General features: G+C 47.7%; 1 long non-coding RNA gene across 1 annotated transcript; it reads left to right on the forward strand.

The window, feature by feature from the left end:
- The first annotated feature begins 1389 nt into the window (after positions 1-1389).
- On the forward strand, positions 1390-25727 carry LOC138751531 (uncharacterized). The gene is made up of 3 exons (XR_011350030.1): positions 1390-1829; positions 3053-3133; positions 25518-25727. It is a non-coding gene; the product is annotated as an uncharacterized lncRNA (long non-coding RNA).
- Positions 25728-27651: the final 1924 nt, after the last annotated feature.

Here is a 27651-nt window from a genome sequence, read left to right on the forward strand (position 1 = left end):
TAAGGCATACCACCCATGGGCTAGTGGAACGTTTCCACTGGCATCTGAAACAAGTCTGTGGGCCAGTCTTAACGGGCCTCAGTGGGCAGATGAGTTACCATGGGTGCTGTTGTGTATTAGAATAGCACCTAAGGATGACCTGAAGACTTCTTCAGCAGAATTAGTTTACGGCACTCCACTCCTAGTAGCAGCAGATATCACTCCTACTCCAGCCAAAAATAGATACTTAGTTACAGAGGAATAACAAGAACTAAGAAACAAGATTAGTTCCCTGGCTCTGGTTCCAACAACTCGTCATGGATCATTGCCTGCACACGTTCCTGCAGCTCTCGATTCTACTTCTTGCATCTTTGTTCAACGTCCATCCCATGCTACACTCCTGCAGTAACCTTATGAAGGGCCTTAAAGTGCTGCAGTACAATGGATCTCTGTTGCTATCGGACATTGGTGGTCGATCAGAACATTTTACATGAGACAGACTAAAGCCTGCACACATGGACATTGGTGAACTTGTGCATGTCCCACCTCCCAAGTGCCAGGTTTACCCTCCTAAAAGTTATGATATTATAGTGTTAGAGTTCTGTGTTGTGTATTGGTATATGTGTTGTGTGGTTTTGTGTTGGAAAGTGACAGTTTGCCTTAGAGAGCCAAGGTGAAGGGAGACTGCTGAGAGAGTGGAAGACACACTGGGCATGTGCAAAAAATGATCTAAAAATTTCTGGACTTGGAAGACAAACCACCACTGGTTGTGGCTGTGAAGTGGAAGGAGGCCCAAGCAGAGTCATTGTCTGGGAGGCAGTTTAGAATGTTGGGCATTTTAAAAGGGATGAACATTCCGAAGGCAGCCAGAAGGATCTAGACCAAGCCAGTTGTTCCTCTCTCTACAAGTAACACAAAAAGACAACTCTCTCTCTCTCAAAGATCTTTTGGCTTCAGTTTACCAAATAAACTGAATTTTGTTTATGATCTTTGCTTCGGTTGAGATCAAAGTTTTGTGAGTCTTGTATGTTTTGTGTTTGTTTTGAGTCTAGGTTTTTCTGTGGGCTGGTTGGAAATATAACTTAGACTTTAACTGCATATGTTATATTTAGGCTGGAGAATTTATTAGTTTTACACTGTTATAGAAATTTGCGTAGTAACCAGTTATAAAAGGGGGAAATTTTGAATTAAAGTTTGAAGGTGAATTTTTATTAATAAAGTAATTGTTCATCTTTACCCCTGTGTGATTGCTGGTTTGGTCTTGTAACAGTAGCCAGGCAATGATTCTGGGGGGGGGGGGGGGGGGGGGGTGATGTAGTGGCCGCACAGCTGGACAGACAGAATTGCTGTACTGAGTGGCCGGCACAGAATGGTGAAGGCTCCCCTTATTTTCCCAGGAGAAGCCTGCATTTGCAGACTCGCATGGGTTGACAGAGTGCAGAGCTTCCCTGCTGGCATATTGCCAGAGAGACAATGACTCTTCATTTGTTGACATCACTCCCCCTTTGTGAGGCGCGCTGACATCACTCCCCCTTTGTGAGGTGCGCTGACATCACTCCCCCTTTGTGAGGCGCGCTGACATCACTCCCCCTTTGTGAGGCGCGCTGACATCACTCCCCCATTGTGAGGCGCGCTGACATCACTCCCCCTTTGTGAGGCGTGCTGACATCACTCCTCCTTTGTGAGGCGCACTGACATCACTCCCCCTTTGTGAGGCACGCTGGCATCACTCCCCCTTTGTGAGGCACGCTGACATCACTCCCCCTTTGTGAGGCGCGCTGACATCACTCCCCCTTTGTGAAGCATGTGATTGTCTAAAATAAAGCCAGTTGGGAGTTGACTCTTCTCTGGTAAGCTGTGTTTCTTGAGCTCTGCAGTTAGTACCATTAAATAGAGGAGTGCAGTAGAACAAAGGGATTTAGGAATTCTAGTACATAATTCCCTGAGTGGAGCTACATGTAGATAGAGTGGTAAAGAAAAGTTTTTGATATATTGGCCTTCATAAATCAGATTTGGGTGCAGGAGATTTGAGTACAGGAGTTGGGATGTCATGTTGAAGATGTATAGGGCATTGATGAGACCAAATTTGGAACATTGTGTACAGTTTTGGTTGCCGAAATATAGAAAGGATATCAACAGAAGACAGAAAAAATGTTGCCTCGGTTTCAGGGTTTAGAGGGAAAGGTGAAACAGGCTAGGAATTTATTCCCTGGACAGTAGAAGAATGAGGGGTGATTTGATAGAGGTATTTAAAATGAGGGGGACAGAGCAAATGTGGGTAGGCTTTCCCCATTGGGGGAGGGGGGGTGGGAAGACTCAAACAAGAGGACATGGATTGAGGTTGAAGGGGGAAAAGTAATGAGGAAACATGAGGGGGAATTTCTTCACTCAGAGGGTGGTGGGAGTGTGGAATGAACTTCTGGCCGAGGTGGTAGAAATGGGCTTGATTTTAATATTTAAGGAAAGTTAGATAGGTATAGGGATGAGAGGGGTATGAAAAGTTATGGGATGTGTGCGGGTCATTGGGACTAGGTGGGATGTCTTCAGCATGAACTTGAAGGGCCAAACTGGCCTGTTTCTGTACTGTAATTGTTATATGGTTGTATAACAAATGTCACAAATAAGAAACAGAATATATAAAATACACATTCTCAATTATAATTGCTAATAAGTTAAACTCTGCCTTTTATAGAATGTAATAACAATTCTGTATTTGATGTTCATTCTTAGTTCATCAGTTAAAGTTCTCACTGTATTTGTAAATGATATTGCAGTAGGATAAATTTATTTGTAAATGATATTGCAGTAGGATCAATTTATTTGTTTGCTGATCACACAGTAATGTATAGTTAAGAAAAAAAAGAAATATTACAGGTGTATCAAATTTCAGAGACATTAATATAAAAATGAGTTCCATTTTTAAGTCAAAACATTTTAAAATGGTGAGGAGCAAACTATGCTGAATGCCTTTTTTATCCATGAACACCGTGCACTAAAATATAAAGACTACATTATAGAAACATTGTTTATTTGTTTTGGAAAGGCAGAATTTAAAAAAAAAAATCTGCTCCAGTTGCAGAATTGGTTTTCAAAATGGTACACTCAGCTTTCTGGAAATGCAAGTCATCTTGAGCAGGAGGATGCGGGTTACTAGGTATGTTGGCAAAATGTGAGAATGACAGTTTGATAACTGGAGGAATTTACTATGGGAAGGAGCAGGTGGTGGGGGATGTGCTCAGAATGGATCTTGGTAAATAGACAAGGCTGTGATTTCAGTGGATGGTTGAGCAGCTGATTATGGAGGAGCAGTGTGGTGATCCTTAGAATGAAAGGAGCTAAAATGCCTACTAGTGGGATATATAACAGCTGGTATATCTGGGCACATGGAAAGCAGCGGCGGCCCCGGCCACGGTCCGGGCAGAGGGTAGGCGGCGGCGGCCCCGATCCGGGCAAGAGCAAAGGGGAGGCGGCGGCCCCGGCCTCGGTCGAGTGAGGCAGGCGGAGGCCCCGGCCTCGGTCGAGTGAGGCAGGCGGAGGCCCCGGTCCGGGCAGAAAGTTGGAGGCGGCGACCCCGGTCCGGGCACAGGGAAAGCAGCGGCGGCCTTGTAGAGCTCGTCGAAAGAACCAAAGACTTGTTGATCCAAACCAAGGCTTTTATTAGCAAAAGACCGGAGCTCTTCACAGGTGGCCGACCAGTCCGGAATGATCCGACCTGGCTAGGGACACAACCCTTTAAGGCCCAGACAATAGGAGTGGCTTAGCTCTCAGCCAATCGCTGTAAGCAGAGTCTAGATACAGTAACTATATACACTATGTACATTGGTGATAGACCTGTACTATCACATTCACCCCTTCTTGGAGAATTGACCCTGGAAAAAAAAACAAAAACGAGGGAGAGAATGAAAGGAAGGGGTAGGTCAAGGACTGTAGCGGTCAGGGGGTCTGACCATCCGGCGTGACCACCGTGGTGCCGGGATTGGGGTCACTGGAGTGGTGTTGCCAGCGGGCTCGTCGGGAGCGACTGCTCCGTCGCTCAATTCCCCAATCGTTTTGTCGGCAGGGTGGCCCGGGTCATTGGGATGCTGTTGGTCCTTCTGTTGCGGCACGGGGCCTGGAGAAGGAGTTGGGGGGTTTGCTGGGTCTACCGCGTCCTGAGCTAGGTCCTGCACCGAAACAGTGTCCTCCCGCCCGTCTGGGAACTCCACGTATGCGTAATGTGGGTTCGCGTGGAGTAGAGTCACTCGGTCGACCAAGGGGTCGTTCTTTGAGTGCTGGACGTGGCGTCGCAAAAGGACGGGGCCAGGGACGGTGAGCCATGCCGGTACAGTGGTTCCCGATTCGGATTTCCTCGGGAAAAGGAACATCCTTTCGTGGGGGGTGGCATTTGTTGCAGTACATAGGAGGGAGCGGATGGAGTGTAAAGCACTAGTGAGAACCTCCTGCCAGTGAGAGGTGGGGAGACCTTTAGACCGGAGAGCCAGTGTAACCGAGTCTTTGGTTCTTTCGACGAGCTCTACAATTTTATTAGCAAAAGACCGGAGCTCTTCACAGGTGGCCGACCAGTCCGGAATGATCCGACCTGGCTAGGGACACAACCCTTTAAGGCCCAGACAATAGGAGTGGCTTAGCTCTCAGCCAATCGCTGTAAGCAGAGTCTAGATACAGTAACTATATACACTATGTACATTGGTGATAGACCTGTACTATCCGGGCAGTATGGACCGACCTAGGAGGGGAGGCAGACCCCACCAGCCAGGGTAAGAAACCTGCATAGGAGAAGGCCACTCCGATATAAAACCTATGACCCAAGGACCTCGCTGCCACGTCCCAGCCTGCTTGGCCACGGCACACGAACCATGGGTGTAAAGGGTGGGGCCAGTACTGCGCGCACTGCACCTAAAAGCTCCTTTGCGCAGGCCCGAGGACAGGTCCACGTCCTCCCCCTCCACGTCCTCCCCCTCCACGTCCTCCCCCTCAAAAGATGCTCACAAACTCAAACTAGCATGCTGGAACATCAGAACCATGCTAGACAAGGCTGACAGCCACCGACCTGAATGTCGGTCTGCCCTCATTGCACATGAACTCGTCAGACTTGACATCGACATAGCCGCTCTCAGTAAAGTCCGCCTGGCAGATGTAGGCAGCCTCCAAGAACGCGGCGCGGGCTACACACTCTACTGGCCTGGCAAGCCTTTGGATGAACGATGCCTATCTGGTGTAGGCTTCATGGTCAAGAACTCCATTGCCTCCAAACTCGAAAACCTCCCGACAGGCCACTCGGACCGGATCATGTCCATGCGACTCACCCTTCAAAACAAGTGTCGCATCACCCTCATCAGTGTCTATGCTCCAACCCTCCAGGCGGAACCAGCAGAAAAGGACAAGTTCTACACTGACCTGCGCAACCTCATTCAATGCACCCCTACAGCCGACAAGGTTGTCATCCTTGGTGACTTCAACACTCGCATCGGCAAAGACTCAGAAACCTGGCCAGGAATCCTGGGCAAGCATGGTGTCGGCAAATGCAACGACAATGGGCGCCTCCTGTTGGAGCTCTGCGCAGAACAGCGGCTTGTCATTACAAACATCCTTTTTCAGCAGAGGGACAGCCTGAAGACTACCTGGATGCATCCCCGATCCAAACACTAGCACCTCCTGGACTACGTCCTGGTGTGAGAAAGAGACAAACGAGATGTGCTCCACACCAGGGTCATGCCCAGCACGGAATGCCACACTGACCACCGGCTGGTTCGCTGCAAGCTCAACCTTCACTTCAAGCCAAAGCCCAGGAACAGTAAAGCCCCCAGAAAGAGGTTCAATGTTGGAAACCTGCAGTCAGACGAAGTGAGAGGAAACTTCCAGGCAAACCTCAAAGCAAAGCTCGAGGATGCAATCTGCCTCACGGACTCGTCCCCTGAAACCCTCTGGGATCAGCTGAAGACTACCATACTGCAATCCACTGAAGAGGTACTGGGCTTCTCCTCCAGGAAAAACAAGGACTGGTTCGACGATAACAGTCAGGAAATCCAGGAGCTGCTGGCAAAGAAGCGAGCTGCCCACCAGGCTCACCTTACAAAGCCGTCCTGTCCAGAGAAGAAACAAGCCTTCCATCGTGCATGCAGCCATCTTCAGCGCAAACTCCGGGAGATCCAAAACGAGTGGTGGACTAGCCTCGCCAAGTGAACCCAGCTCAGCGCGGACATTGGCGACTTCAGGGGTTTTTACGAGGCTCTAAAGGTTGTGTACGGCCCCTCACCCCAAGTCCAAAGCCCGCTGCGCAGCTCAGACGGCAAAGTCCTCCTCAGTGACAAGATCTCCATCCTCAACCGATGGTCAGAACACTTCCAATCTCTTTTCAGTGCCAACCGCTCAGTCCAAGATTCCGCCCTGCTCCAGATCCCTCAACAGCCCCTAAGGCTAGAGCTGGATGAGGTCCTCACCCGGGATGAGACATATAAGGCAATTGAACAACTGAAAAGTGGCAAAGCAGCAGGTATGGATGGAATCCCCCCAGAGGTCTGGAAGGCTGGCGGCAAAACTCTGCATGACAAACTGCATGAGTTTTTCAAGCTTTGTTGGGACCAAGGAAAACTGCCTCAGGACCTTCGTGATGCCATCATCATCACCCTGTACAAAAACAAAGGCGAGAAATCAGACTGCTCAAACTACAGGGGAATCACGCTGCTCTCCATTGCAGGCAAAATCTTCGCTAGGATTCTCCTAAATAGAATAATACCTAGTGTCGCTGAGAATATTCTCCCAGAATCACAGTGCGGCTTTCGCGCAAACAGAGGAACTACTGACATGGTCTTTGCCCTCAGACAGCTCCAAGAAAAGTGCAGAGAACAAAACAAAGGACTCTACATCACCTTTGTTGACCTCACCAAAGCCTTCGACACCGTGTGCAGGAAAGGGCTTTGGCAAATACTAGAGGGCATCGGATCCCCCCCAAAGTTCCTCAACATGGTTATCCAACTGCACGAAAACCAACAAGGTCGGGTCAGATACAGCAATGAGCTCTCTGAACCCTTCTCCATTAACAATGGCGTGTAGCAAGGCTGCGTTCTCGCACCAACCCTCTTTTCAATCTTCTTCAGCATGATGCTGAACCAAGCCATGAAAGACCTCAACAATGAAGACGCTGTTTACATCCGGTACCGCATGGATGGCAGTCTCTTCAATCTGAGGCGCCTGCAAGCTCACACCAAGACACAAGAGAAACTTGTCCGTGAACTACTCTTTGCAGACGATGCCGCTTTAGTTGCCCATTCAGAGCCAGCTCTTCAGCGCTTGACGTCCTGTTTTGCGGAAACTGCCAAAATGTTTGGCCTGGAAGTCAGCTTGAAGAAAACTGAGGTCCTCCATCAGCCAGCTCCCCCCCACATCTCCATCGGGCACACAAAACTCAAAACGGTCAACCAGTTTACCTATCTCGGCTGCACCATTTCATCAGATGCAAGGATCGACAATGAGATAGACAACAGACTCGCCAAGGCAAATAGCGCCTTTGGAAGACTACACAAAAGAGCCTGGAAAAACAACCAACTGAAAAACCTCACAAAGATTAGCGTATACAGAGCCGTTGTCATACCCACACTCCTGTTCGGCTCAGAATCATGGGTCCTCTACCGGCATCACCTACGGCTCCTAGAACGCTTCCACCAGCGTTGTCTCCGCTCCATCCTCAACATTCATTGGAGCGACTTCATCCCTAACATCGAAGTACTCGAGATGGCAGAGGCCGACAGCATCAAGTCCACGCTGCTGAAGATCCAGCTGCGCTGGGTGGGTCACGTCTCCAGAATGGAGGACCATCGCCTTCCCAAGATCGTGTTATATGGCGAGCTCTCCACTGGCCACCGTGACAGAGGTGCACCAAAGAAGAGGTACAAGGACTGCCTAAAGAAATCTCTTGGTGCCTGCCACATTGACCACCACCAGTGGGCTGATATCGCCTCAAACCGTGCATCTTGGCGCCTCACAGATCGGCGGGCAGCAACCTCCTTTGAAGAAGACCGCAGAGCCCACCTCACTGACAAAAAAAAACAAAAAAAAAACAAAAAAAACCCAGCTTTAATTAACTAATACACTAAGAGGTCTTGTCTCTCTGCAAGACAAACCTGGAAGCCTAGACTGTAGCTCTGGACTGCTTTATATACAAGGTCACCAGGATGACCCCTGCTGACCTAGTGGTGTAATTACATATCACCACAAGGTACATAAGTCTGGAAGACCTCTAAGCAATACGAGAATCAGTTGGACCTAACTGGAGTGAAGGCTACAGCTCTGGGCACACACCAGCAGGAAAAACTGGTTTACCTTGAAAGGAATGAGGCATGAATTCACTATAAATTACATAGGCTCTGAGGATTAAGTTATGAGGATTAGATTAGTCTACTGGAAGATAGAAGATGAGCTGAGAATGTTAGAATTTTGAAATGAATTAGGAAAGTAGGTAGGGAGAAATCTTTTCCACTGAGGGCAAGTTTAGGACAATTCTGAGCAAAACCAATCAGCCATGAGCAGTGAACTGAGATTCGCTGGTAGTGTGTTGTACTGATGTCCGGCTCCACCCATGTATAACTCTGGTTTCCTGCCTAAATTCTGAGCCCTTCTGAAGACCACTATAAGACCCTATCTTCAGTTATATGTTAATAAAAGTGTATGTTCTCCTTCCAGTCGTGAGAGCTTTTATTCATGCTACAATTTTATTATCTTATTCCCTAGAAGATGGAAGTGCTGCTAAAGTCAGGGATGCTGCTGATAGACCCTTTGTCCGAGTCTGCATTCATTTCCAGGGTAGGAACGAAGGGGTATGCAGTCATTAGGGATTGCCCTACATATGACGCTGCCATTGAGGCTTTGAATGCTTGGTACCTGAAGTCCTAGCGAGACATTCACTTGCTCTACATCATCAATGGCCTGGAGAGATTAACTGCTGGATCTGTGGATGCTTGCTAAGAAGTGCAGGAACAAAATGGCTACAGGATGTGTTTCTGAGTAAGAACAGATCTGGGACCCCCTGCACATGAGGGTCCACTTGAGGTACATGAGGCAGCGACTGCTTGAGTTGGGTAAGAAGGACCTGGCTAGCCACTTTGAACTGGCCAAGTCGCTGGAACAGGCTAAGCTCAAGAATGATGACCTTAAAGTTAGTGAGCTTGCTCATCCAGATGACCCCTTCCAAGGACTGGCTGCTCCTGCTACCCCAACCCTAACGGCTGCTGCTTCTCATGCTAAGGAGTGCTCCCACACTTGGGAGTGCTTTTTCTGCTGCAAAAACCAGCATCCCCAGTCTCGTTGCCCGGCTAAAGATTCAGTTTGCTCCAGCTGTGGCAAGAAAGAATATTGGGTGAGGGTTTGCCAGATGGGGGAAGCCTGGGGAAGTCCACAGCCTGCACCACTCTCGGATCTGATTCCAGCCCCAAGCTGCCTGCCCCGAATTCACCTGAACCCACTTGCTGCGCTACATGCCGAAGGAGGGTGGCTGTGAGAAAATGGCTTGAAAAGGCTCAGTGGCTATCTTATCGCGACTTAAATTCAAACTCTGCGCCATCTTCGTCAGAGGAGGAAGGAAGGTGGCCATCTTGCTGCGCCATGAGGTTGACATCATCTTACCTGCGGGCAACCCAGGACAGTGGGGGCCACTCAAGTAAGGAGTATGGAGTCTCTGGGTCCTAGCCTCATTGGTTCTAGATCAGGACAGACCTCACCAGTTCACCAACTCCTTAGTGACTGTGAAGGTAAGTGGACATTCCACTAAATGCCCAATTGACACAGGGTCTCCTGAAAGCTTCATAGACTCACGGACTGTGTAAGAGTACAACCTAAAGATGTATCCTTCCAATTATCGCATATTCCTTGTGTCTCATTTGCACTCTGTGTATTCAACAACATTGTATAGTACATGATGAATTGTGTGCTCCGGTGCTATTGGGTCTGGACTTCCTGTGTCACCTGCAGCATTTCCACGCTGAATATTGACCCCCCCCCCCCCCCACCTCAGTCCCCAATGAATCTATTGCTACCAAGATCAGGAGATACAACCCAGCAGATCGAGGCTTCATAAAATCTGAGACACAATGTCTGCTCATCAAAGGTATCATCGAACTTCGCACCAGACCATGGAGAGACCAAGTGGTAGTGGTAAATGGGGAAAACAAATCCAGGCTAGTAACTGACTATAGCCAAACTATTAATCAGTACACACTCCTGGACGCAAACCCACTTCCTCAAATTTTGGACATGGTGAATTATATTGCTCGGTATATGTGATAGTACAGATTCTATCAATCACCAATGTGTATATGTACAGATGATAGTGTAGGATGACTGTGATTGGCTGAGAGCTTAGCCACTCCTACTGGCAGGTCTTAAAGGATTGCTCCTACCCAGACCAGGTCATTCTGGACTGGTCAACCTACTTGTGATATGCTCCAGTCTTTTAGTTAATAAAAGCCTTGGTTTGGAGCAACAAGTCTTTGGTTCTTTCAACGTGCATCACAGTATAGAGTCTATTTGACCACTGAACTGAAAGCTGCCAATCAGTTCTCAGAACTGACCATATACAGCATTTGAGGCTAACAGTTGTCTTTACCAATTCTGGAGGGGGGGGTTCCTCTTTTGGTATTACTAATGGGCTTCCTATTTTCCAGAGGCAGATGGACAGAATGGTGGATGAGTATTGGTTGAAGGCTACCTTCCCCTATCTCGATAACATCACCATCTGTGGCCATACCCTGGAGGACCATGACGCCAACCTTCAGTTTTCTCCATCCAGCAAAAGCACTGAACCTCACATAATTCTAGCAAGTGTGTTCAGGACTAAACATCTGACTATCCTTGGCTACGTGGTGGAGAATTGCATAGTTGGCCCTGAACGCGATAGGATGTGCCCCCTGTTAGAATTTCCCGTTCCCAGGACCATGAAGGCTTTGAGAAGATGCCTGGGGGATTTTCTCATAGTTACCCCAGTGGATCCCTCAACAAGCCGATAGGGTTCAACCTCTCTTAAAAACCACTTCTTCTCCCCTCTCAGCCAAAGCCCAAATGGCTTTGAACTACCTCCGAAACCACATTGCAAAACCTGCCTTGTACGCGGTGGATCAGAATGTACCTTTCCAGGTGGAAAAAAAACTCCACCCTCAACCAGACGGCAGGCAGATTGCATTTTTTTCTCTGGCATTGCAAGGCCACATGCTCTGAAACCCCTCTGTGGAAAAGGAGGCTCAAACTATTGTAGAAGCTGTGAGGCACTACTTGGCTGGTAGGAAATTTATGAAGAGACCGCAGTTGACTGGTGTGTGCAGAGGCATAGCTTCCTCTGGATAAGGCATCTGGAGGGTCATTAAGGGCTCACTGACCAGTGCTCAGTCACATTTATGTCAAGAGGGGAAAAATCAAAACTGACAAAATTGCTAGGTGGAGGATTGAGCTCTCCACCTACAATTATGACATCGCCTATCTGCCAGGAGCCCTTAATGACATCCATGAGCTGTGCCTCTGCACACACCAGTTAACTGCAGTCTCTACATAATGAGCTCTGCCATCTAGTGGATACCTGCATGGCTCATTTTTGTCAAGGCGCGCAATCTGCCTTATTCATGGAAGATGTAAGGGAAATGATCAGGTCTTGCCAGGTCTGCGTAGAGTGCAAGCTGCACTTCTACTGCCCTGCAAAAGCACACCTGATTAAGTCATCCAGGCCCTTTGAATGGCTCAATGTTGATTTTAAGGGACCTCTCACCTCCACAAATGGGAACACTTTCTTCTTCTCTGCCATTGATGAGTACTCTCGCTTTCTGTTTGCCATCCATGTCCACACATGTCCACTTTGTCAGTCATAAAGGCCCTAGATTCCATTTTCGCCCTAGTCAGGTATTCTGGCTATATACATAGGGACGAGGGCTCATCTTTTATGAGAGAAGAGCTACGTCAGTACCTGCTGGCAAAGAGTACTAGCTACAACCCCTGAGGGGACAGGCAGTTTGAAAAGGAAAATGCCATGGTCTGGAAGGCTGTCAAACTGGTCCTCAAGTCAAGAAGCCTTGCAGACTCATGTTGGCAGGAAATTCTTCCTATGGCACTCCATTCCATCTGGTCCCTACTATGCACAGTGACCAATGCTACTCCTCACAAGCTGCTATTCAATTTTGAGAGGTCAGCATCAGGAACTACACTCCAACCTGACTCACCGCTCTTAGTCCAGTCCTTCTCAGGAAGAAAGTGAGAAGAAGTAAGACTGATGCCCTGGTGGAAAAAGTGAAACTGCTCCCCGTACGCCTATGTGGATTACTTGGATGTCAGGGAGTGTTGAATCTTGAAGTCAAATAAAGTCAACACTCTTAGGTTGAGTTCAAATATGCTCAGTCTTTATTCCACCATTACTATTTTTTACTCCCTCGTGGTCGTGTGCAACATACCAGCCATTACAGTCGATAACCAATCTATATTATTTATCACTACGACTGATAGGCTCCATCAATAACCATGAAGTTGAGAGCAGGGGAATGATGGGCTTTAATAAACACAAGACTTTGGCTGGCCCAGATCCAGGTACAGGAATACTGGAAGGGAGGAGGGAGGTTGACCTTTATGGCCAGGTCATAAGTGGAGGAGACAAAGGAGATAAGTCACTAGTGGGTGGCCCAGCTTCATACAGCATACAGGTAGGGAATAATCTACAAGGAGCAAACATAGCACTACATTCACCCCTTCTTTAAAACAGACCCCCCCCCCCACCCCCGTCTTTGAATCATCTCATTCCTCGAGGTTTAGCCGCACTGGCATTTTTCTCTGTCTGTGGGACTGGAGTGGAGCGGGCGTGGAGTTTGTTTGCTCTGTTGCTGGTTGAGTGGAGGTGGGGCCGCTGGCTGTATGTTTGGGAGCAGGACTGTCTGTGCAGAGGGTGTAATGGAAATAAATGTGTGTGGGGGCCGGTGTCGGTGCCATGATGGGGGTCAGTGCCGCCTGACGTCCTGGAGATGTGAAAGGTGGGGTGGATGGGGTGGTTTCGGTTTCTCCAGCCCATGCCAGATCCCGGACAGGGACTGTGTCCTCACGGCTGTTGGGATACAGGATGTAAGCATACTAGGGGTTGGCATGAGTTGCACCTCTTCGATCAGCAGGTCTGTCTTATGACCCCTCACATGCTTTCAGAGAAGGACTAGGCCTAGAGCTGCCAGCCAGGGGGGCATCAAGGTCCCGTTCGCCTACTTTCTAGGGAAGGCAAACATGCATTGATGTTGGGTTGCATTCGTTTCGGTGCACAGGAGTAATCGGATTGGCTGTAGTGGTTCTGGCAGGATGTCTTGCCAGCGGAATATGGGCGGGTTTCTAGCTTTGAGGGCCAGAAGCTCAGCCTTCCAGATTGCGGTGTTCTTTCTTTTCCCCTGGGATTGTAACTGGTGGTCCTGCTTGCGTCTATGCCTATGGCTATAAAGTACTGCCACAGCTCCTTACTCATGAACGAGGGCCCCCAGTTGCTGTGGATGTAGTTGGGGTACCCGAAGAGAGTGAAGATGCTGTGGAATTCCTTAATAACCATCGCTGAGATCATATCTGGGCAGGGGATGGCAAAAGGGAACCCAGAGTACTTGTCTATAATATTGAGGAAATAGATATTCTTGTTGGACCAAGGTAAGGGCCCCTTGAAATCGACACTGTCATTCAAAGGGGTGTGAGGCCTTGATGAGGTGTGCCTTATCGGGTCAGAAGAATTCCAGCTTACATTTGGCGCAGACCTGGCAACGTCTGGTCATGGACCTGACACCCTCAATGAGTATAGAAGGTTCTGAGTCTTAATGAAGTGGAATAATCTCATAACTCCAGGGTGGCAGAAGTCATTGTGGAGGCATTGGAGGTGGTAGGTGGTTGAGGTGCAAGTTGGTTCACATCCCTGGGGATAGGGCATCTGGGGGGCGGGGGTCGTTGAGCTTACCTGGCCAGTACAAGATGTCATAGTTGTAGGTGGAGAGCTCAATTCTCCACCTAAGGATCTTGTCGTTTTTTATTTTACCCTTCAGTTTTGTGTTGAACATGAAGGTGACGGCTCGTTGGTCCATCAGCAGGGTAAACTTCTTACTGGCTAAGTAGTGGCTCCAATGGCGCACTGCCTCAACGATTACCTGCGCCTCCTTCTCAAAAGAGGAGTGCAGTGTCTCAGGGCTGTGAAGGGTGCAGGAAAAAAATGCTACTAGCCTGCCTGTCTGGTTGAGTGTGGTGGCCAGTGCAAAGTCGGAGGCACCGCTCTCCACCTGGAAGGGTATAGATTTGTCCATGGCATGCACCATGGCTTTAGCGATGTCTCCTCTGATTCGGTTGAATGCAGCCTTGGCTTCTGCCAATAACGGGAAGGTTGTGGACTTTATCAGGCTTTATCAGCATAATTGGGCACCCAATGTGCATAGTATGAGAAGAGCCCCAGGCACCTCTTCAGCGCCTCAGTTTGGGACAGGGAGCTCTGTAAGGGGTCTCATGCGGTCGGGGTCCAGCGCAATGACACCATGTGCCACGACGCATCCAAGTCTGGCACAGACTTGTCCTTATTATAGGTCAAGTTGAGGGACTTTGCTGTATGCAAGAATTTAGCAAGGTTGGCATCGTCATTCTGCTGGTTATGGCTGCAGATGGTGACACTGTCTAAGTAGGGGAAGGTTACTTCCAGATTATCGTTGTCCACCATCCGATCCATCGTGCTTTGAAAAGCAGAGATGCTTTTTGTGACTGAAGGGGACCCTGAGGAAGTGGAAGAGCCGGCCATCTGCCTCTAGGCCCATATATATATATATATATATGCTGCAAGCTCAACCTTCACTTCAAGCCAAAGCCCAGGAACAATAAAGCCCCCAGAAAGAGGTTCAATGTTGGAAAACTGCAGTCAGACGAAGCGAGAGGAAACTTCCAGGCAAACCTCAAAGCAAAGCTCGACGTTGCAACCCGCCTCACGGACCCGTCCCCTGAAACCCTCTGGGATCAGTTGAAGACTACCATACTGCAATCCACTGAAGAGGTACTGGGCTTCTCCTCCAGGAAAAACAAGGACTGGTTTGACGAAAACAGCCAGGAAATCCAGGAGCTGCTGGCAAAGAAGCGAGCTGCCCACCAGGCTCACCTTACAAAGCCGTCCTGTCCAGAGAAGAAACAAGCCTTCCGTCGCGCATGCAGCCATCTTCAGCGCAAACTCCGGGAGATACAAAATGAGTGGTGGACTAGCCTCGCCAAACGAACACAGCTCAGCGCGGACATTGGCGACTTCAGGGGTTTCTACGAGGCTCTAAAGGCTGTGTACGGCCCCTCACCCCAAGTCCAAAGCCCGCTGCGCAGCTCAGACGGCAAAGTCCTCCTCAGCGACAAGATCTCCATCCTCAACCGATGGTCAGAACACTTCCAATCTCTTTTCAGTACCAACCGCTCAGTCCAAGATTCCGCCCTGCTCCAGCTCCCTCAACAGCCCCTAAGGCTAGAGCTGGATGAGGTTCCCACCCTGGATGAGACATATAAGGCAATCGAACAACTGAAAAGTGGCAAAGCAGCAGGTATGGATGGAATCCCCCCAGAAGTCTGGAAGGCTGGCGGCAAAACTCTGCATGCCAAACTGCATGAGTTTTTCAAGCTTTGTTGGGACCAAGGTAAACTGCCTCAGGATCTTCGTGATGCCACCATCATCACCCTGTACAAAAACAAAGGCGAGAAATCAGACTGCTCAAACTACAGGGGAATCACGTTGCTCTCCATTGCAGGCAAAATCTTCGCTAGGATTCTACTAAATAGAATAATACCTAGTGTCGCTGAGAATATTCTCCCAGAATCACAGTGCGGCTTTTGCGCAAACAGAGGAACCACTGACATGGTCTTTGCCCTCAGACAGCTCCAAGAAAAGTGCAGAGAACAAAACAAAGGACTCTACATCACCTTTGTTGACCTCACCAAAGCCTTCGACACCGTGAGCAGGAAAGGGCTTTGGCAAATACTAGAGCGCATCGGATGTCCCCCAAAGTTCCTCAACATGATTATCCAACTGCACGAAAACCAACAAGGTCGGGTCAGTTACAGCAATGAGCTCTCTGAACCCTTCTCCATTAACAATGGCGTGAAGCAAGGCTGTGTTCTCGCACCAACCCTCTTTTCAATCTTCTTCAGCATGATGCTGAACCAAGCCATGAAAGACCCCAACAATGAAGACGCTGTTTACATCCGGTACCGCACGGATGGCAGTCTCTTCAATCTGAGGCGCCTGCAAGCTCACACCAAGACACAAGAGAAACTTGTCCGTGAACTACTCTTTGCCCATTCAGAGCCAGCTCTTCAGCGCTTGACGTCCTGCTTTGCGGAAACTGCCAAAATGTTTGGCCTGGAAGTCAGCCTGAAGAAAACTGAGGTCCTCCATCAGCCAGCTCCCCACCATGACTACCAGCCCCCCCACATCTCCATCGGGCACACAAAACTCAAAACGGTCAACCAGTTTACCTATCTCGGCTGCACCATTTCATCAGATGCAAGGATCGACAATGAGATAGACAACAGACTCGCCAAGGCAAATAGCGCCTTTGGAAGACTACACAAAAGAGTCTGGAAAAACAACCAACTGAAAAACCTCACAAAGATAAGCGTATACAGAGCCGTTGTCATACCCACACTCCTGTTCGGCTCCGAATCATGGGTCCTCTACCGGCACCACCTACGGCTCCTAGAACGCTTCCACCAGCGTTGTCTCCGCTCCATCCTCAACATCCATTGGAGCGCTCACACCCCTAACGTCGAGGTACTCGAGATGGCAGAGGTCGACAGCATCGAGTCCACGCTGCTGAAGATCCAGCTGCGCTGGATGGGTCACGTCTCCAGAATGGAGGACCATCGCCTTCCCAAGATCGTATTATATGGCGAGCTCTCCACTGGCCACCGTGACAGAGGTGCACCAAAGAAAAGGTACAAGGACTGCCTAAAGAAATCTCTTGGTGCCTGCCACATTGACCACCGCCAGTGGGCTGATAACGCCTCAAACCGTGCATCTTGGCGCCTCACAGTTTGGCGGGCAGCAGCCTCCTTTGAAGAAGACCGCAGAGCCCACCTCACTGACAAAAGGCAAAGGAGGAAAAACCCAACACCCAACCCCAACCAACCAATTTTCCCTTGCAACCGCTGCAATCGTGTCTGCCTGTCCCGCATCGGACTGGTCAGCCACAAACGAGCCTGCTGCTGACGTGGACTTTTTACCCCCTCCATAAATCTTCGTCCGCGAAGCCAAGCCAAAGTAAAGTAAAGTATATATATATATATACATACACACACATATATAGTTTCCCGGGTGGAGGGGGAGGAGGTGGTTTGCCGACTTGATGTCAATGGTTGAGAACACCCTATATTGGGCGATCTTATTGACCATGTCAGCTATCCAGGGGAGAGGGTATGTCTCTAGCTGTGTGAAGCAGTTGATAGTTTGGCTGTAGTCTATTACCATACAGGGGTTGCACCCACCCCTGACCACCAATACTTGGGCTCTCCGGGGACTGGAGCTGGGGGCAATGATCCCCTCCGATAGGAGTCGCCGGAACTCAGCCTGTATGAATGCCATATCCTTGGTGCTGTAGCATCTGCTTTTGGTGGCTATGGGTCTGCAGTCTGGGGTTAGGTTAGCGAATAGTGGAGGGGATACTGAAGGGTGGAGAGGCCGCAGTCTGGCGCTGTGGGTTGTGAGGGAGGCGTGGGGGGGTAAGGGTCAGTGAGTGGCGGATTCCACACAGCGAGTGGTGGTTGTGAGCCTCCGAACGCTATTGTCATACTTTTGAACTGACCCCGGAAAGTCGAGGCCCAGGAGGATCAGTGTGCAGAGCTGAGGCATGACCAACAGTGAAAAGTTGTCATAGGGTTCACCCCCCACCGTTAGAGACGTGACACAATACCCACTGATTTCAGCGTCGTGGTCCTTAGCCGCAGTTGAGATTGAGCCACTCCTCGGCAAGACAGGAAGAGAGAGTCTGCGGGCAACATCTGGGTGGATGAAGCTCTCGATACTGCCACTGTTGAAAAGGCAGTTAGTTTTGTGCCCATTCACCTCTATCTCCATCATGGAGTGGGTGATCAGGTGAGGATTTCTTTGGTTCTGTGTGACTGAAACCAGGAGTGGAGTATCATCGCTTTAGTCACTGGTGGAGAGGAGGTCCAATGGGAAAAGTGGCGGCCTCTGTGTTGACCACGTGGTCATCATTACCGAGGTTGTGGAAGAAGACAGAAGTGACATAATTGAGCTGGGCAGGATCAGAGTTGTCCATGAAGATGATGGAAGTGACATCAGCGAGGAAGGCGGTAGCGGTGCTATCCATGCAGAGTGCAGGAGTGACGGCAGGTAAGATGGCACCTCCTTCATAGCGCATGCGGTCAGTACCAGAAGTGAAGTTGGGATCCCCCCATCAGTCGTGCATGCCGTGCTGCCTCGTTGAGAGATCTTGTCCTTGCAAACCCACTGATAATGCCCCTTCTTACTGCAGCCAGAGCAGGTAGGTTTTTAGTGGGGCAGAGTCATCATGGGTGCTTCGTTTGCCCGCAGAAGTAGCACTTCATGTGCTCAGTTGCCACGGCTGCAGCAGTGGGGTCTGCCATCCCAGACACCATCGCCCAAGATGATGGCACCTGTGGCGTGCACATGGAGGGCCCATTCTTTCCAGAAATCGATTTGGTGTGGCGCTGGGCCAAGTCGAGTGTCCTCGCCAGTTGTACAGCCCATTTTAACAGTAGCTGGTCCTCTTCAAGCAGACGTTGCCTGATGTAATCGGACTTTAACCCTGACACTCACGTTCAACTCTTCTACGCACTGGGCTACCAGCACGGGTCGAGCAGTTACCTCAACAGTCTCTTCCCAGCACGAACAGGGCATCAAGGAAATCTTCTAACCACTCACCAGGCTGCTGTTTCCAGGATGCAAGGAGGTAGTGTGAGTACACTTCATTGAGCTTAGGCTTGTAGAAGGCACAGAGTTCAATCATCATCTCTGCGTAAGTAGTGGAGCCTTTTATTGCCTGGAAGACTCTCTTGACTGACCTTTGCTTAGAAGACTTTCAGCCTTTTGTCGTCAGAGTTCACAAGGTTGGCAGTGGCCTCTAGGAAGTTGTTGAAGCAGCTGATGCACTGTTCGTAGTACTCGGAAGCCCCTGGTAATTGAGGGTCCACTTCTAGACAATTGGGCCACAGAAATTTTTCCATTACCGGAGAAACATTTGTGTTTATTAAATTGATTGGCTCTATCAATAACCATGAAGTTGAGAGCAGAGGAATGATAGGCTTTAATAAACGCAAAACTTTGGCTGGCCCAGATCCAGGTACAGAAATGCTGGAAGGGGGAAGGAAGGTCGACCTCTATGGCCATGTCAGAAGGGGAGGAGACGTAGAAGATGAGTCACTAGTGGGTGGGCCAGCCTCATGCATACAACAACACACAGGTAGGGAATAATGTACAAGGAGAAAACATATCACTACAATGACATCCCTCCCTCATCAAATAAAAGGATCATCAAATAAGTGAATAATGATTAAACTACTTTTAAAACGGTCAACTTTCGATACTGATTATTTTCAATACCAATATCAACTTCAGTTTCCAAATCACATATTTCTTTGGATGATTTACAAAACACATATTTCCAAACTATAAAATACAAAGTTTAGCACGCCATTACATCATGAAGTCTTGAAGTCTTGAAATCTCGTAGGTGGTCATCGCTGATGTTGTGGTCTACCTCCTGGTACTGTCTGGCCTGCTTCAGGACCGCTGACCGCGATGTCCTGCTCAGTTTGTCTACTGTCTTGATGCTGGTTTCCAGTAGTTTCTCTTTCTAGCTGGTTCATTCCAGGTCCATCAATCTGGTCATCTTGGCTCTGCTCTCTCACAGTTTCGTCTGATGTCAACATCACTGGAACGTTGCGATGATAATACTTTTTTACATGTGATGTGTTTCTGTCATAAGTAACACTTTCTAGTGACTGGACCGTCATCTGATTTCCTTCTCTGGACACCACAATATATGGTTTGGAATAAACGGTGTGTCCATTTTATTCTGACTTTATTTCCTCACCAGTACCTCATCACCTGGCATTACATCTGAAGGTCTGGAATTTTTTTTCCTTCTCCGCATACAGTTTTGTTGCCCTTTTCTTTCAGCATTGTGGTCATCCACTTCCTGATCATTCATTATGACAACAACCAGTGGTATTTTGGCTCTGATCTTTCAACTGAACAAGAGTCCTGCTGGACTTTTTCCTGTTGTACTATGTGGTGTCGCTCTGATTGCTGTTCGATAGGTCAAAAGAGCTTCTTTCCAGTCCTTGCCTTCTGCTTGAGCGATTCTCATTCTTTTCTCCAGTGACTGATTCTGATATTCAACTCCTCCATTGGCCTGTGGCCATTTTGGTGTAGCCTTGTGGTGGTGTACACCAATGCTTCTCATAATATCTCTGATATGAATCGAGGTCCATTGTCTGAATACAAAGTCACTTGTAAGTCATGTCTGGCGAAGATCCCCCTCAGTGCTGTGGTTGTTTCATTATGACATACTCATAATATCTGCTGTAATAATCAACAACCACCATAAGTGACTCTCTAGCTGGGAACGTGCCCAAGAAGTCGACTGCAATATCCTCCCATGGTCCTGCTGGTATCAGTGCGCTTCATATTGGTTCAGGTGGGTTATGTCTACTTGTCATCTGACATCCATGACATGATCTCACATATTTTTCCACATCTTTTTCCATTCCTGGCCACCAAACATTTGTACGGAGGTTTTGTTTTGTACCAACAACTCCCAACTGTCCCTCATGAGACAGTGCTACCTCTCAATTTCTGTGGAACGACAAATTGGTTTCCCCTGAGTACACATCTTCCAATTGTGAACAGTTCATCTCTGATGGCCACATAGGTTTTGTTTTGACAGCTGGTCCAGTCACCGCTGTTGATCCAATCCCTAATGTCCATCAGTTCTGGGTCCATGCACAATTCCTCCTTGATCTCTCTGGTTTGTACTTCCTGTGGTGTAGCATTCACTGCAACAAATCTCATGAACAATTCAACCTCCATCTCAAGCTTTGAGTACTTTACCCCATCATCTTTCAGCAACCTTGATAGTGAATCGGCAATATTGTTTTTCCTTGCTATGTAAATCACCCTGTAGCGATATTGTTGAAGTCTCAGGATCTATCTTTCAATTCTAACACATGGCTATTCTCGATCTCGGAGAATAAATGGCTTCCATGGTCTGTGATCGGTTAAGAGCTGGAAATCTATGCCACATAGATAAGCTTGGAAATGTTTGCATATGAGTCCCAGGCCTCCTCCTATGTCTGTGAATAACATCTTTCAACATCAGTAAGTGACTTGCTCACATATGCAATCACCCTCCATTGTTCTCCTTGCTTCTGAACTAGGACTGGTCCTTGTCCCACTGGGCTAGCATCAGCTTTGACTTGTGTCTGAGCCTTTGGATCAAAATATCCCAATCTATGTGCACTCATCAGGCTTCTTTTCAATTGCTGAAATGCCTTCCTTTGGTCGGGTCCAAACATTTTTCCTTGTTGACCTCCTCTGTGGTTCTGCAATAGTTGCTAGATTTAGTATGAACCTTGCACAAAAGTTCACGAGGCCCAGGAAGCTCCTCACTTCTGTTGCATTCCTTGGTTCTCAAACCTCTGCAACTGCCTTGATTTTATCTTCATTTGGATTGTTACCTTCACGAGTCAGCTTGTGACCCATGAACATCATCTTGGATACATCCACCAAACATTTGTCTGCATTGACTGTCAATCCAGCATCTCTCAACCAGGCTAATGTTCCTCACGAGTGGCACCATGGACAATGATATCATCTGAGATGTTAGCTGTGCCTGAACTCCTTGGATCACTTTGTGGATTTGTGTTTGTAGATCTTTGGAGCAGCATTTACACCATATAGTAACCTCTTGTATCTAAACAATCCACAATGTGTGACGAATGTAGTGATTTTTCTTGACTCTGGCTCTAGTTCTAGCTGGTGGAAACCCCATTTCAAATCCAACTTCGAGAAGATTTTGGTTGTTGATAGTTCCTGTAGGACTTCATCCACTGTAGGAATGGGGTGCCTTTCCCTCACTACTGCTTAGTTTGCTCTCCTCATATCAATACATAGTCTGATTTCTCCATTGGGTTTCAGGACTACAATGACTAGGCTGACCCAAGGTGTCGGTTTCTCCACTGGTTCAATTATGTCTTGTTGGACAAGTTCATGTATTTTTGCTTGTACTTTCTCCCTCAGCCCAAATGGTGTCCTTCTCATGGGTTGTGCTACGGGCCTGACCTCTGGATCTATTTTCAGTTTGATCTGCCTATTCCTTAGTTTTCCAAATCCTTCAAAAACTGTCTGGAATTCCTCCTTCAGACCAATATAGGATTGCACTGAGTTCACATCCAGGCCTCTAAGTAATACACCCATTGCCTGCACAGTCTCCCTACTCAGTAGAGGTTCCCCTCATTCCTCTATGTGACAACAAACTCTGCCATCATGTTAGGTGGTGTAAGATTACTCTAGACATCCACCTGCACCTCTGCTGTAAAGTATCCAATTGTTTGAAGTGGCTTCGATGAGGTGTATGGAAACAACTTTTTCTCAGATCTTCTGGTTGTACATTTTATCTTTTTCTTTTTCAGTTCCTCCCACAATACTATGATGTTGGTGTCACTCCCACTGCCCCCCATGATGTCAACCTTCACACCTCCAATCACTGCTGGCACCTTTGCATTTGCATGTTTATTGTTAATGGCAAAAGCATATCTTGTCTCAGTTTGTTTCTCCTGATCGTCATCACTTGTACATTCACATTCATGCGAGCTCTTTTCAACATGACGTACATTTTGTTCGCCCTTCAGCCTACATCCGCCTCTCATCCCCCTTCTTTCTCCACAATTATTTCTATGTTCGGGTTCATCTCTTGCCTGGGGTGGGGCTCTGCATGGCCCTTTCTACCACAGCTTTTGCACACTTGACCCCTGGCCAGACAACACAAATCCTTGTCAGAATGTCTCATATTGCCACATCGATAACATTCATGACCACATTCCAATTAACTAGTGCTCTTACCACCTTCTTGTCCTTTCCCTGTGGCGGTAAATATCTTATGAACTTGACCAGAAACTGCGCCATCAAGTCCAGCTGGGGTACCATCCAATTTCATAGTCTGAAACTGAGTTTCTACTGCTTCAAATGATGCTGCTATTGTCAATATTTCTGCCAGTGTGAGTGTTGCTCTTTTCTCCAACAACTTGTGGTTTGATGTACAACTTTGTACCACCTGATCTCAAAACTGGTTTTCCAAATCTGTTCCATAATTGCAAACTTTGGCCACCTTCCTGAATTGTATGACCATTTGAGCAATGCTTTCTATGTCCCTTTGTTTGATCTGTCGAAAGACATGGCATTGGAGTGTGGCATTTGATTCCACAACAAAATGCTTTTTCAAGGCATCAACAGCTGTGTTATAATCAGCTGTGTCAGCCAGCGTCTTAAAAAGTCTCCCGCATTGCAGCTCCTGCTGCATACGAGAGTCGAGCCCACCTCCGTGTGAGCTCCGCCAGTGTCTCCCCGTCGACAAACAGTCCCAAGCCGTTGGCATATGAATCGAATTCCTTGTACCAAGCCACCCAGAGAGCACCAACTATGCTTGCTTCTCCAGTTGGGTCTAAAGGAGACAAACCTTTAATTCCTGTGGCTTCAATTCCTCCAAGTGCCATATTTTCTCCTGTGTAGCTAAATATCAGGAATCTCAGTTCATTCTTGTCACAAATGTCGAAGTCTGAGGTCAAATAAAGTCAACACCCTTAGGTTGAGTTCAAATATGCTCAGTCTTTATTCCACCATTACTGATTTTTACTCCCTCGTGGTCCTGTGCAACATGCCAGCCATTACAGTTGATAACCAATCTATATTATCCTGCAAGGCATAATAGTCGATAACTGAACTATATTATTTATCACTATGACCGAGAGGACCATTTTCATCAGGGACCTGGCACCCACAGGAACAGAGGATCTGTTGCCCTATGAGCCGCGGAGCTCATTCTCACCATCCCCAATCAAGGCCTCAGGGAATCCAGTTCGGGAGGAAAGTGCATTTCCCCTTCACTATAGAGCCAGAGACCCCACCTGCCACTCCTCCCTCACAAGGGGACCAGGAGACCCAAGTAACCCAAGGCCCTCCAGTGCTGAGGCACTCCACCAGGATCTCCAGACCTTTGGACCGCTTAAATTTTTATATAATTTTGTATAATTTTTGAATTTTTTTTCTGTATAAACATTCTCTGTCTTCATCCACAGACCCAAAATTCTGCAGAAAGGGGTGAATACAGTGAACTAATATTCACTGGGTGGTGTGTTGTACTGATGGCTGGCTCTGCCCGCATCTACTCATATGCAACCCTGGTTTCCTGCCTAAACCCTGAGCCCTTCTGAAGACCACTGTAAGACCCTACCCTTAGTTATAAGCTAATAAAAGTGTGTGTTCTCCTTCGAGTCATAAGAGCTTTTAATTCGCGCTGCACCATGATACAAATTTTTGCACAGGCTGGTAAAGATCTTTTTTTAAAAAAAATCTTATCTAATACACTGACTGGTAAGTGGATCTTTAAGGCCAACACAACTATTTTATAATGGACACAAAGTCCTTTTGTAACAAAGACAAACCCTAGAGCACTAACACTTGCTCATTCATTGCACTTGTTTTGATATTTTTGCAGCAACTATAGGTGCAATCAATAAGCCGCAGCATGCAAAACTTGTACAATGATCCATCACAGCCTAACAAATGCCAACCATTTCTTTGCCTCCACAGTTGCTACCTGACCTGCTGAATTCCTCCAGCAAGATTTTTTTTGCTTCCGACTCCAACATCTGCAGTCTCTTGAGTCTGTCAGTGCAAGAATTCTTTCCAATCATTTTTATTAGCAAAGCAATTTTGGTTGCTATAGATGAATGACCAATAAATAATAAGCATACATCATTTACACAGATGATTGAAGCCAAAGCTTCAATGAACTTAAGTGGAATAATGTTTGTTAGTTAGAAAACCATCTGTGTCTGGTGTCAATCTGCAGTGTAATGGAAATGAGGGGTTGTCTGGCTCCATCTGGTGGAACAGCTGGACTTATTTGCAAGGAAGAAACTAGTTGCTCATTTCTCACTCAATATTGATGTGGAATATCCCATTGAAGCGATCCTAGCTGATTTGACAGGGAATTGGGACAAACAACTGTTGAATGAGTTTTCTTCCCTCCCCCAAAAAATTGGAGCTATGATGATGGATCACAAGTGGTAAGTCTAGACATCCTGGCTGGATCAGAAAGGACAATCTGTCACTACAGGTTTCAGACTTGAATTTGCAGACCTGGGTAAACAATCTATATATATTTCAAGGAAGTGGCAAATCAACCAAAACTAAAACCATTGAACATAATTATTATTGCTATTTATTATTAATATTGTAGAATATAAAGTGAAATCTGTTTGCTATTTTTTCTTCCTTTGTTAAGATGAAACATCAGCAACAAGCAAAGAAACAGACTGGCCATATCCTGCCTTCAGACTGTAGTCTTTGTCACCCATGTTTGTAAAGAACTGCTAGTGTTGAGGACAAGTTGCTGCTCATAATTTTTTATATATTAAGTTACAAAATGAGGAAAAAACAGGGTGATAGTTATGCAACTTAAAACTTTATTAAAGTCAAAAAATTTGCTCTGTTATTGATTTTAATTGTGTTTAATGTGTCACCAGTCCTGGTCTAAGCTAGCTAGTGCAGCTTGCAGTAAACAAAGCAACTTGGACTTCACATTAGGAAAATATGCTGAGAAATTGATTGCTGAAGAAACTTTTTCTGACAACAAAAATCAAATATTGAACAAAATATGTCGTGTTGTACATAGCAGAACTTTCCTTGCAGGAGGAAAGGCCCTTTTCAGGTTTCTGAGGCTGGAGTCAGTACTGAGTGTCAGAAGTAAGGATTGATTTTTTTCAGGAATCAGGGCAAGGGATATAACAAGTGTGGAGTGAACTAGGATTCATTAGAAGTGTACCGGTCCCGCCTCCTGGTTCCTCCCCCTGGGGCCTGTATATAACCCTGGTTTCCTGCCTAAACCCAGAACCCCTCTGAAGCCTATTCATGAACCCTATCTGTGTTGTAAGCTAATAAAAGCATTTGTCCTCCCTCCAGTCGAGTGTGAGCTTTTATCTACGCCACAGTTTTATTAGCTTACCAAACAAGGATGGAGGCATTACTCAAGCCCAGTATGCTGTTAATAGACCCCCCAGTCCCTCGACATGGCTGAGGAGTTTGCATATTGGCTAGACTGCTTCCAGGCCTATCTGAACGTGACCAGGGTCCTCTTCCATACAGACAAGCTCTGGAGGTTGGCGCTCATCTCAAGGGTAGGGATGAGGGGGTACACAGTCATCCGAGACTGCCTGACATATAAGGCCTTCAGGGCTTACATGAAGGCCCTGAATGAGGTCCTAGTGAGCAACCAGTTTGCCCTATGCTGCCAATGGCCCGGAGAGTCTATTGATGATTAGCTGCTGGATCTGCAGACATTAGCTAAGAAGTGCAGGTAGGAGGCTGCTTCGGTCTGCATTCGGGAAGATGAACAGATCCGGGACACTCTGGTCATAGGGGTCCGCTCGAGGTATGTGAGGCAGCGACTGCTCAAGTTGGGAAGGAAGGACCTGGCTAGCCATGTCAAGCTGGTCAAATCACTGGAACAGACCAGTCTTGAGAACGACTACCTCGAGGCCAGTGAATTTGCGCTCTTGGGTGAGCACCTCCAAGGACCAGCTGCTCCTGCTACGGCGGCCCCCCCACTCTAACAGTTGCTGCTTCCAGAGCCCGGGAGTGCTTTTTCTGCAGCAAGGGACAGCTCTCCCATGCCCGCTGCCTGGCCAAAGACTCTGCGTGCTCCAGCTGCAGGATGAAGGGACATTAGTAGAGGGTTTACAGCACGAAGGGAGGTCCTTGGAAGTCCATGGCCTGTACCGCTCCTGGATCTGATTCCAGCCCCAAGCCGTCTGGCCCAGACTCGTCCGAGATTGCCTGCTGATCAACCTGCCCCCTACAGAAATAACGCGAAAAGGCTCAGCAGCCATCTTGCAGTGGCCTGATTTCAAATTCGGCACCATTATTATCAGAGGAGGAAGGAGGGTGGCCATCTTGCCGTGCCACAAGGTCAGTGGCATCTTACCTGTGCAGGTTGACTCAGGATGGAGGGGGCCACTCGAGAAAGAACACAGCATCTCCGGTGACCTAGCATCACTGGTCTTTGACCAGAATAGACCTCACCTTCTCAGCAACTCGATCGTGACGGTGAAGGTAAACAAACATTGGATCAAATGCCTGATTGGGACAGCCCTACGGAAAGTTTTATAGACTCACGGGCTGTGCAAAAATATAACTTAAAAATGTACCCGTCTAATTACGAATCTTCCTAGTGTCCCAGTCCCATTCAGCACATGTACAGAAACATTGTACAATTCATCTGTCATTTGGGGGGTGGGGGGGAGTTTTGTAAATTTTGCATGTACATTTTAGATGAATTGTGTGCTCCAGTATTGTTGGGTCTGGACTTCCTGTGTTACCTTAAAAACGTGACCTTGGAGTTTTCTGGTCCTCTTCCCCCT

Source organism: Narcine bancroftii, chromosome 1 (genome assembly GCF_036971445.1).
Source record: "Narcine bancroftii isolate sNarBan1 chromosome 1, sNarBan1.hap1, whole genome shotgun sequence".
NCBI classification, from domain to species: Eukaryota; Metazoa; Chordata; class Chondrichthyes; order Torpediniformes; family Narcinidae; genus Narcine; species Narcine bancroftii.